This window comes from Camellia sinensis, chromosome 3 (genome assembly GCF_055761805.1).
Source record: "Camellia sinensis isolate YWXY chromosome 3, ASM5576180v1, whole genome shotgun sequence".
Taxonomy (NCBI): Eukaryota; Viridiplantae; Streptophyta; class Magnoliopsida; order Ericales; family Theaceae; genus Camellia; species Camellia sinensis.
Genome location: NC_138963.1, coordinates 175,744,789 through 175,757,504, shown reverse-complemented (window position 1 = coordinate 175,757,504; position 12,716 = coordinate 175,744,789). Strand labels below are relative to the sequence as shown.

At 32.4% G+C, this 12,716-nt stretch overlaps 1 long non-coding RNA gene across 1 annotated transcript; it reads left to right on the top strand.

The window, feature by feature from the left end:
* Positions 1-761: 761 nt before the first annotated feature.
* On the top strand, positions 762-4,851 carry LOC145821200 (uncharacterized). The gene is made up of 3 exons (XR_014363229.1): positions 762-906; positions 2,784-2,879; positions 4,668-4,851. It is a non-coding gene; the product is annotated as an uncharacterized LOC145821200 (long non-coding RNA).
* Positions 4,852-12,716: the final 7,865 nt, after the last annotated feature.

The following is a 12,716-nucleotide window of genomic DNA, read 5'->3' as shown; positions in this document are numbered from 1 at the left end:
TGTTGTTAAAAAATTAAATTTATATATTAAATAAAATTATTTTTCAATGTTGGTAATTTAAAATTATATATTAAATAAAAATAAAAATTATAAATTTAATTTAATTGAAAATAATAAATTAAAAATTATGGCCTTAAAAATTAAAAAAAATTAGTATCGTTAAATTATAAATTATAAATTATAGATTACAAATTTAAAATTATATATTAAATAAAAATTATAAATTACAAGAGTAAAATAATGTTTTGAAGATTTATTCTTATTCAGTCCGTTTAATCAAACATTAGATTCACTAAAGATAATCCAATCTAGACATCTAATCCCATGACTAAACAAACATATAATACAAATCTAGTCCAATCAAATAGTCTGAAAATAATGTATCCCAGAACTAACAGTTCAATGAATTACAATTCCCCTGATCCAGTCCGTCCAAACAAACATGCACTACAACAAAAAGCATTTTTGGTGACGTTTTTTAGCAACCAAATTGAATTTAGTTGCCAATTGTATGTTTTTGGTGACAATATATGTGTTGGTCGCCAAAAAATACACTATTAGCAACAGATATCTCAATTGGTCGCCAAAAATGGTTGGCGCCAATTTAATTTTTTGCGCGGGAGTGCTAAAAAAGTTTTGGCGACCAAATTAATATATGGCGACGAAATTGTTTATCGCTAATTGTGACTTTTTGGCGACGAAATTAAAATAGTCGCTGAAAGATAAATGATATTTATGGCAACATAATGATTTTCGTCGCCAATAAATATCTTGTCAAAACGACGTCGTTTTGAATCTGTCTTTTTGTTTTTCTTTTTTTTTTTACCTTTAGGTGAATAAACAAGATTGACCTAATAATATTCATCTCATTCCACAACCTGAAGCGGCACAACAGAAGACAAAGAGGTATGTCTTCTCTCCCTCTTCTCCATCTCTCTTTCCCTCTCCCTCTCCTTCTCCCTCTCACTCTTTCACACTGTCTCATCTTCTTCTCTTTCTTCTTTATCATCAATTTCATTCTCTTGTTCGGCATGACAGAACACAACACAACATTGATATTGGGACTGATTTTTCCCTCACTCTCTCACACTCTCTCATCTTCCTCTTTTTCTTCTTTGTCATCAATCTGATTTTTCGGACAGATATTCTGATTTTTCGGACTGATATTCTGATTTTCGGACTGATATTGTGATTTTCGGGACTGATATATTCTAATTTTTGGACTGATTTTGGAATTGATTTTCGGGACTGGTATATTCTGAATTTCTGACTAATTTTAGAACTGATATTCTGATTTTGTATTTTTTGGGAACTGATATTATAATTTTGGGACTGATTTTGGGGCTGATATTTTGATTTTGGGACTGATTTTAGAACACAGGACAACACTTCGTTGTTTGTTTGTTGTTGTTGTTCATTATCAAAGGCTCATGGACAACACTTCGTTGTTCATTTGATTTTGGAACTGATTTGGGTTCAAAATTATTTTTTTTTTCTTTATAGATTTATTGTCCTAAAATAATATTCACTAATAAAAAATTTGTTATGAATGTGGTATTTGAGTATTTTCTTTCTCTCATCAGGCATGCTATATTTGCTTTTCATAGTAAACTTGGATTAAGTGTTCAACGTGCTTTATTGATGCTGTGGTTTTGGCACTTTTATGAAGAAGCTAATTTCTTTAGTTCAAAATATAATACATGTGGAATCTGGACAACAATGTTAAATTCATTGTAGTGATTGATGCATAATGTCCATGTAGGGTCTTCATGGCACTTTTGTTTATTTATTTACTTTTTTGAATTTTGTACAGCTTAAAAAACTTGAAGTTATTCGACTATAAACACAACATGACAGAATGATTCACTATTGAAAAGTGTTTTTTGGTTCGTGAATTCTTTGAAATATGATTTGTTTATTGCATCATTATTTTGTAAGGCTATGAAATTTATATTGAGTTGAAGACTGAAAATAGGCCGTTTGATGCTAAATTCACAAAATTGCTACATCATCATGACACATTACCGAACCAAACTACTAAATTCACAAAACTACTATTGGCAATAAGGCTGTGTTTTTCTTTTTTCTCTTTTTGAATTGGGGCAATAAGGCTATGTGATTGTTGGTTTTGGGAGTGGAATTGGATCCATAGTAAATTTAATACACATTTTTTACAAAATAAAATAGAAATGTAAGTAAAAATATTATTATTAATAATAACACTTTCTTTATTTATTGTACTAATTCCATCCATGTTTCAATCTGAATTTTAGAGATCTATTGAACATGCACTGGTTTTTCCTCTTCTTTCTTGGAGTTTGGTCTAATGTCATTTATTTACTTGCTGATAAATTTGTGAGCTAGGATATATTAGGATCCATGTATTAAGCCGAATTAACTTATTTTGTCACTGTAGCAATTGGTAACAACTCTCTCTGTCTCTCTCTACTTGATATATGAAAATTGTTAATAATATCAACATTTTTTAATACGATGCTTGTAATCTTCTCTCTCTCTTTGTGAAAGTGCATATTAATTCAAGTTTAATTGTTTTTCAAAGCTCTAGTTTGTCCTTGACCTCAACACCTTTAGGTAATTGAGTTGAATTTGAATTTCTCAGATCTTTAACCTTAGCTTGTTTAGGTAATTAAGTTGAATTTGAATTTCTCAGATCTTTTACCTTAGCTTGTTTATGTATAATCTCTTTTTTTGTCAGTGATCATAACGTGCAATGTCAAACAAATTGATGCTCTTTATTCTATTAACTCATTGCTTTTGAACAGGTTACTGCATTAATTTTTGTTTTAATGATCGCATCCACTATCCTTATTTGGATTGGGATGGGAAGGAATCCTATTGACTCAGAAGTGGTGGCCCGGGTATGGGCTTACTTCTGATTAGTTTTATTGTTGACGCATTAATATTCTCAAGGAGTTCATACTGACTTTGTTTTCATGCACTGGTTAGCCAATATTGTTACAATCTGATTGGACACAGCTATTAAATGTTAGATTGGTAAAAAATGATTCCAATGGTAAGAAGTGGGTTTTGAATGGTTTCAAAATGATTTTCAAGTTTTCACCTTGCAAGAAATGCACTTTTCAAGGTTTTTTTATTTTTTATTTTAATTTCTTTTGTTAATTTTAATTTAATAATTAGTTACACAATGGTACAATGGCTGTAATCATGTAGGTATATGTAGATTTTTCTGCCATAGTGACCCTTTTATTAGGAGGAGCATTAGCATGTTATGGTGAGCATCTATTATTGTATCACAATTTTTAGGTGTCTTGTCTATTGTATTTATCATCTAATGCAAAAGTAGTACGAACCTTGTTCACATAAAAGAAAGAGCATGATAGTAGCTTCAATGAACTAGAATTGTGTTTAATTACTGATTGTTTTCTAAGGTACTATGGTTGGTTGAATGGAATTATTTCTTTGATATTTGGTGTTTTCCTGCTTTTTTATTAGATGTGCTCCCATTGAGACTGACTCAATACCCATTTTTTCTGTGATGAAAATAATTTCATCGTTGGATGATCAAGTCCTATAGAAATTGTTTTAGGGGTAAATTCAAACCAATCCGTAAGTCCCTTTTCCCCTGTTAAAGTTTTTAGTTCATTATCTAGGTACTTTTTTAGCCTTCCAAATATCCCCCCTCCCCCTCTTTGGTCTGGCTCTGTGAGGCTCTCTATGCATTCTAAAACCACCTTTTTCTATGTTGTTGCTGTTGCTTTTGTGCAGTTCTACGACCTTTATTATTCCACTCTCGAAAATGGAGAGCAACGACTTAGTTCTTTTTAATTATGTTCCTATTCATTTATTTGATTCTATAGTCAATTATGTTTAATCTGTAGCTGGTGTCTCATAGTGGATTACGGGGATAGAAAATCATCAAGGATGAAAAGGCTTTTACTCAAGAAGGCTGGTTGTCCTAAACAATCAATGGGGTATGGCTTTTGGGACAATCAAGGGGCTAAATCCCTATATTACTTTGTGCAATACTCTTTGACAATGCCTGCAATCGATTCCTAGTGTGGCCTTCTAGCATTTTCCTTTTTAATAAGCCACATAGAGATTGTTTTCCTTGATTAGAGGACATCATATCCATCATTCTTGACAATGTCATCTCCAAACAAAATTTTACACTTTGACCACATCAGATTCTCATGGGGGAGCTATGTTGTTTAAGATGACTTGTGAACTCTTTAACTATTTTTGAAAGTTCAATGGGGGAAGGATGTGGAAGAACTATCTTTTTCCTAGTTTTAAACTTGAAAATACATCATTTGTAGCATGGAGATAATTGGTAATGGAGGCTTAAAATTCTCTTGACTCAGCAGAAGATGAAAGTTATATTCTCTCTATTTGTTTTTCTCATGAGAAAAATGAACAGACCTTCCCCCTCTTTAATCCTGGACTTAGATTCTTCAACTGATGACTAAGATTTTTCCCATTTTACTGCTAAAGTTGGAGCCCTAAATTCAGTGAATCATGGTTTAAATGGTGGGGCTGTGGAATAGAACTTTTGCTCATATTTTGTACCCTTTCAATTGTTAAAAAACCTGTATACTATGTATGAAGGTTTCTTGAGTTACTGTTCTCCTTATCTCTTTGAATTGCATGTTTTCTATTAGTTCTTATTCAATGATTTTTATATTCAGGACTCGTATTATGCTTGAAAATGAAGAAAGTAAGATCTGAAAGAGCTTCTTCTGAAATGCGCAAGGTATTGAGTTTATTGTTTTTCTATAAGTTTTCTTTGCTAATGATTTTTAATTATGTAGTTGTTTGTACTAATGACATAATTTTACCTTTTTGTATCTGTGCTGTGTAGTCTACTACAGTCATCCCTCAAAAAATATTATATAAATTATACTGAAGCTCCTTGGTTACTAATGCATTAATGTTTACAATAACTTTATATATTATGCATATATACATGTATAGATATATATTGCTATAATTGCTACTGTAGAGGGCAAAAATCCATTCTAAGAATATGAACAAGATGAATGTTTGAGGTTCTGTGCAACAGTGATCCTGCAAAACAAATAAGCGGTAAACACCTTGGGCCGGTTGTGGCATGGCCAGCAGCAGTCGGTCCGATAGATTTCTTGGGAAAGAATTCACAGTAGAGAGCTCAAAGTGCCTTACTAATAGATTTCTCATATCTCTCCCCGTTAAAGTCGGGTAATACTTATACATTGTGTGACTTATCCTCTAAGCTCTATAACTACCTCAAGAGAACATGGTGGCACCACTCCTAAAGCATAGTCAACTCATGTTCTAACTTCCAACATCTTTCTGCAAGCTGCCTACTTTCTTAGTTATTAGGGGGTGATCCCCTAACTGTAGGCATGATCTTCCAACATCCATTATGAGTACCTTTACTCACTATAAGCCACATCTATCAGCTATCTGTTAATGCCAACCACATGCAATCTCATCAAGTAGCCTCAGAGTTTGTGGGGCTTGTCCCCAGCACACACGTGTCTGGTGCTTAAAATTTCATCTCCCATTGCTACCATTCAAGGATTTTTTTTCTCTCAATTTTTTTTGTCTATCAAGTAATGGAATTTTTGATGTTCCACTATCAAACGAAGTTGGTTAGTTAAAGAATTTGCAAATAATAGAATTACAAACACTAATTGTTAACAGGTTATGTGTTATGTTTCCTAAATATGTGGGGTCTTGATTTATCTTGGGTTTGGGGATATTTCTTTTGTTGTATTTGTATTTTTCAATGATTCTTTTTTAGTCCCTAAACTCTAGAATCCTTAACCTTTAGTGAAGTATTGTTTTCTATACAGGTTGCAGGCTTGGCAATTGTGTCTGTTCTATGTTTTACATCAAGTGCTTTGGTTGCTCTTTTTACTGATATACCCATATGTACTTGTCTGCTGGTCCTTTAATTATCATTTTCAATTCTCCAACTCTGGTTGCGTTGCGTATTACATTTTTCCCCCCTCTAAAAACTTACACGCTTAATAACGCAGATGCTTTATGACTGGAATCATGAGCATGTTGACGGTGTCTATACCTCTCTTCTACTGATTTTGTATTACTTCATAGGTATTTGTTTTAACTTCTCCCATCGTGTTTCACATTACTAAGCATTTCGGCCCGTTCGGGGGCTGAAATTGCGAAATGACCACCGGAACTTTGGCATGGATAGCTTGTTCAGGCCTAAATAGACTTGTAAGAACAAACGGGACATCGATTGGATTTTCGGTTAAAAAATTAGAAGGAAAAATATAAAACACAAGACTTAAATGGCCCGTTCGGGGGTCGAAATTTCGAAATGACCACCGAAACCACCGAAACTTGGCGCGGACAGCTTGTTCAAGCCTAAATAGACTTGTAGGAACAAACGGGACCTCAATTGGATCTCCGGTTAGAAAATTAGAAGGAAAATTGTAAAACACAAGACTTAAAAGGCCCGTTCGGGAGCTGAAGTTTCGAAATGACCACCGAAACTTGGCACGGACAGCTTGTTCAAGCCTAAATAGACTTGTAGGAACAAATGGGACCTCAATTGGATCTCCGGTTAGAAAATTAGAAGGAAAATTGTAAAACATAAGACTTAAAAGGCCCGTTCGAGGGCTGAAATTGCGAAATGACCACCGAAACCACCGAAACTTGGCACAGACAGCTTGTTCAAGCCTAAATAGACTTGTCGGAACAAACGGGACCTCGATTGAATTTCTGGTTAAAAAATTAGAAGGAAAAATGTCTGTTCGGGGGCCGAGATTTCAAAATGACCATCGAAACCACCGAAACTTGGCACGGACATCCTTTTCAAGCCTAAATAGACTTGTGGGAACAAACGGGACCTCTATTGGATCTCCGGTTAGAAAATTAGAAGGAAAATTGTAATACACAAGACTTAAAAGGCTCGTTCAGGAGCCGAAATTGTGAAATGGCAACCGAAACCTCTAAAACTTGGCACGGATAGCTTATTCAAACCTAAATAGACTTGTAGGAACAAACGGGACTTCGATTGGATTTCCGGTTAGAAAATTACAAGAAAAAATGTAAAACACTAGACTTAAAAGGCCCGTTCGGGGGTTGAAATTGCAAAATGGTCATTGAAACCGCCGAAACTTGGCACGGGCAGCTTGTTTAAGCCTAAATAGACTTGTATGAGCAAACTTGTATGAGCAAACAGCACTCGATTGGACTTCCCGTTACAAAATTAAAATCAAAATTGTGAAGTTCATATTGAGATTTTTTTTTTTTTTTTTTTTTGTCAATCTAATATTGTTTTTTCTTTCTTCATGTGACAGATTGGCAATGGTGGGAAATAGTTTGGGCTACATCAGAAGATTTGATTTTGTGGTTTTAGAAATATTTTGACATAGGATTTTGGTAAATGATTTATGGATTAAATGTTTAGCATCAAAATATTTGGTATTGTATTTTTGCAAATATTTTGACATAGGATTTTAGTAAATGACTTGTTGGTTAGATGTTTAGCATCAAAATATGTGGTTGTGTTTTTGAAAATATTTTGACATAAGATTTGATAATGTATTTATGGGTTTGATGTTAATAGTTTGTAAGTACTTTGGTATGCATGTTTTAGATTGTCAGAGAATTGTAATTATGTTTATTGAGATTTTTCATAGCTATTAATTTTGAATTATTATGAATGTCTTGCACAGGTGTATTATTATTTACATTACATTTATGTATATATTGTGCACAGGAAAACAGGTGTTTTGGATTATTTTGAACAGGAAAATTATTGAAATCAAAATTTGTGTAGTGAATTTTTAGTGATAGGTGGTATTTTGATCGCTGTTAATATATTTGGCGACAACATATTGTTTTTGTCCCTAAAAGTTAGTGGTTATTCTAAGAACTTTTAGCAACCAAAACTTATTCATCGCTAAAAACGTGATTTTTAGCGACCAAATTAATTTTTTCGTTAAATAGTACTTTTGACGACGCATTTATTTGTCGCTAAAACTACATAGCCTATCCAAATTTTAACCTTTTAGCGACAAACTGTAATTTTATAGCGACAAAATATATGATTTTTGGCGACCAATTTTGCTTGTCGCTAAATGTCTACATACGGTGACAATTTCTGATTTCGTCGCCAATACTTTTAGTGACAGGCCTTTGGCGACCAATTGTATACTTGTCGCCGATTCTTTCGATGACGAAATTTGTACTTTTGGCAACCAATTTTTGGGTCGCCAAATGTGTTTTTTGTTGTAGTGACGCCCAAAATTATTGCAGGATTGTACTAATATTTTAAAGGGGTGAGACGTGGATAGTTTTGAACACAATCATTATGGCTCTGTTTAGGAAGAGAGGTTTGGAGCTTTTTTGGCTAAAATAGTCACAAAAAATAAAATAGACTTTTTAACCCAAGAAGACAAAACATCATATCTAACCTATAATCACTACATTTATTCTCTCACAAAAAAAGTCAAAAAAATTAAAAACCCTTTCAAAATCAAATTTTTTAACCCTATGCTAAAATAACTAAAACAGTCAAAAAATAAAAAAGCCAATCCATTTCCCAAACGAAACCTATATATGGTGTGCAATGGCATTGACTCTCCACGTGTGCACGCAAAATTGGCTAACAGATAGTCAACCCAACCCCAATTGTTTGGAAAAATTTAATACAACCCATCCATCATCCCCACCCTACTTTCAAAATGCCTTCCAAGCAAAATATTTTAATCGTGTTATATTCTTACAAAATTTTGAGAGATTTTTGCGATAATAAATAATTTTTTCTTTTTTTTTTTTGAAAAATTACACATCAATGTTGTTAGAAGAATATTTACAAACAATTAATAAATTTTATAAATATTTATAATTAAAATAATAATTTTTTTTAATAATCTGTAATAATTTTTCAAAACTCATATTGAATGATAAATTTTTCATATCTTTTTACCCAACAATTGCTCAAATAACCCAAAAATAATTTTGTTTTCCTCATTGAATGAAAGTCCTGTCTCATTCTACAACACCTAAATTTTCAGCAATTTTTTTTAAAGATGTAAAACTGGAATTGATATACCTTGCTATTTTAGTTATGTGTAATTATTTGTAAGCCACATCTATCATGTAGTCTCACAATAAAAGTTGAGAAAATTAGTCTAAGGTCTCTCTCCCATTTTTAGTAATGGAAGAGATCCATAATATTATTTTTTGATGTCTAAGATCCCTAAATCTCATACCCATCTATCACAGAGAAATTTGATATATTTCACCCTCTCTATCTCTCTCTCTCTCCCGTAGCTAAAATTATACACAAGTAACAGAACAAACAAAAACAATTTTAAAGCACTTAGAGAGAGAGAGAGAGAGAGAGAGAGAGAGAGAGAGAGTATAGGAAGAGAGATGAGATCAAAGATGGTGTCAAAATAGTCCGAAATTAGGGCATCGACAACAATCTTCATTCCATGACAAGCATCGATGCGAAGCTACTTCTTGACGGAGGCCACCGTAACGTCAACGCCGCCGCGCCACAATATATCGATCATTATCACCACTTCCATGCTGCCAGAAAACTCATCAGATCCGAATCGGTTTGTATTTGCATTATAATTCTTTGACTGGAGAGATACCCAAAGAGATAGCGAATCTCACTAAACTCAATGATCTCTATCTCGATGTGAATATTCTTTCTGGGACTATACCTCCTGAGATTGGAGACATTGCTAGTCTTCAAGGTTGATATGTTAGTTTTGTAAAATTTGTATTAGAAATTGGTTTTTATACACTTTTCTAGCTTAGGATTGATGTGAAGGATTCTTTGGATTTGGTAGAAAGAAGCTTGAATTTTTCTTGCAGATTTATTGGCGTTCTTTGATTTCAACAAATGGATTTGATTTGACTGAATAGCTTAATGAAATAGAAAATGGCTTTTATCTTGATCTTACATTTGTGGGTTTACTCTATTTCTGGGAAAATTTTACTCTCTTTTGTGTATCTCTACCTCAACAAAGTTCTTGAATGGTATTTTTGCTGACAAATCTGGAGGAGAATTAATGTCCTTAGAATTGAGATTTTATCTGGTTGTTCAATTTTCTTTGAGATTGAAATTTTCTCTGATTGTTCAATTTTTTCTAGATTGAAATTTTCTCTGGTTGTTTAATTTTCTCTGGATTGAACTTTTCTCTGGTTGTTTAATTTTTTTGGATTGAAATGTTCAATTTTCTTTAGATTGAAATTTTCTCTGTGATGTTTCATTTTCTCTAGGTTTCTCTAATTTGAACTCAGAGAAATTTCAATTTTCTCTGGGTTTGGGAAGTCTAGAATTTCTCAATTTTCTCTGGTTTGAAACCACCACTCAAACCAATTTTCGCTGGTTTGAAACCACCACTCAGACCACCACTGCATTCATCAAAGGCAGTGGTAGAGATATCAAAGATGAATTGTGGGAAAAGAGTACTAAAAGCTTGAAGGGATTTGCAAACCAAAAAAATTTGTGCAAACCAGAGAAATAAAAGATGTGAACCTTGAAACCATGATGATGATGAAGGCTATCAAAAAATCAGTTGATTACTAATGCAAGCAGTAATCAACTGATTTTTCTCTAAATTTCTGGTTTGGTATTACAGTTTTGCTGTGTGCCATTGTTGGATTTAATGTGGATTTTAAAGGTATTTTCTCTGGTTTGGTCAAAAATTCTGATCCAGTGAAAATTCTCTCAACCACATTAACAAATAACGTTGAACCCAATACTAAAACATTAGAGAAATTCTCTAGTCTTTCCAGAATTTCTCTAGATCAAAATTTTCTCTGGATGTGGAATTTGTGTGAATTTTCTCTAGATTTTTGGTTTTGTATTACAGTTGTTGTTGTGTGCCATTGTTGCTATTGAAAGAGCTTGAATTAAATTGCAGTGGCTATAATGAAATGGATTTAATGTTGGTTTTAAAGGGCTTTCATGGTGTTGCTACAGCTGCTTATTTGATGTAGAAAAAAAGATGATGATGATGATGATGATGATGAAGGCTATCAAAGAATTTCTCTGAAGTGGTTTAAATTTTCTCTAGATTAGGTAAGAATAAAGTAGAGAAATTTTGATTTTCTCTAGATCAGGTAAGAATAAGTAGAGAAATTTTGAAGCCTTGTGAATGCACCCTGCAATAAATTACAGATTTGTAGTCCAGAGAAATTCTCAATAATAATGAAGCCTTGTGAACCAGAATTTCTCTATGAATTCCAGAGAAAATTCATCTAGAGAAATTCTCTGGATCGAATTTTTTCTAAATTGATGTTGAGGGACCTTAGACATTATGAACATATTGAATGCCCTTTATGCTATAAAATCTTAATACTGGGGACCTTAAAAAAAAATCCCCATAAAAGTTCCATCAAATCCTTTACAAACATAAATTTTTATGAACATGTTGATATTAATTATAAACATAAAAATCAATCATGATATATTTAAAGATTGTACTTTCATATTCAGCTCCTTAATCATAGAATGTCTAGCACTAAATGCCAAATTTATCATGTTATTGTCAAATTACTTTACAATACAAAAATATGACAATCTTGTTGCGACGCTTATTTCATTTTTAAGCACCAACTATCATCTTAAATTTTCAATTATTTATAAACACACATCTGAGTCATTGTTAACCATGTTAAATTTGACAATATATCAAGATGTACATTAAGGCCTTGTTTGAGAACATATTATTTTAGTAATTTTTTTAATTTTTTGACTAAAATACAAGATAAAAAAAAAAACTAATATGTTGGGAATGACTTTTTAATTTTTTATAAAAAGATATGCAAAAAGTAGAAAGAAAAAAAGAATATTTGACTTTTTGATATAGATTATAGACATTTTAATTTTTTTTAATAATTTTTTAACTTTTAAATTAAGATTATTGCATACCAAACAAGGTCTAAATTTGACAAAAAAAAAAAATAGCCATGCCCAAAATTTAAAATGGCATTCACATTCAAACATTATAATAGTTAACTGGTCAAATAGCAACCTCATATGCAGGTTGACTTCCATCTTGCAGGGCAACCTCTCCAAGTGACTAAAAGATCTTTGCAAATTATGTATAAAAAAAAAAAAAAATTAAAAAAAAAAATCATTGCAAACTCATATTAATTATGCCGTTGCCAATCAAATATATGACATCACCTCGTAGTATTGCTCATAACTTTCGCATGACATCTATAACACATCTTCAGTGAAGTGAAGTAGGGCTGGGCAGGTTCTGTTCTGTGCGGGTTCGGGTAGGTTCTTACCCACCGGCACTACTGCAGGTTAATAGAAGATAAATCTGCAACCGATAATAGTGCGGTTTGTGATTTGTGTGAGTGGTTAATCGGATCTGCGGGCAGATGCGGGTGGATTTCAACATTACTTAATATTTTATTTATTTATTTTTCATTAATCTTTTTCATTAAGGATTATTTTAAGAAAATGATTAAAAATTATCTTTTAACTTTTAACTCATTTTGAATGATATCATTTCTCACATTTTTTACACGTTTAAAAATAAATAAATAAATCAAAGAAGTTGAAAAAATCAATTTTTAACCATCTTTTCAAAAGAACTCTGAAACTGTAGGACAAGAAGAAAAGTTGTCCGAAAACATCAAAAGCAACAATTTAATGGCCAAAATTAACGATTTTTCAACCTTAACTTCAACAATCACCATCACAAACCACCCACCATTGCCAAAACACATAGACTCAACTA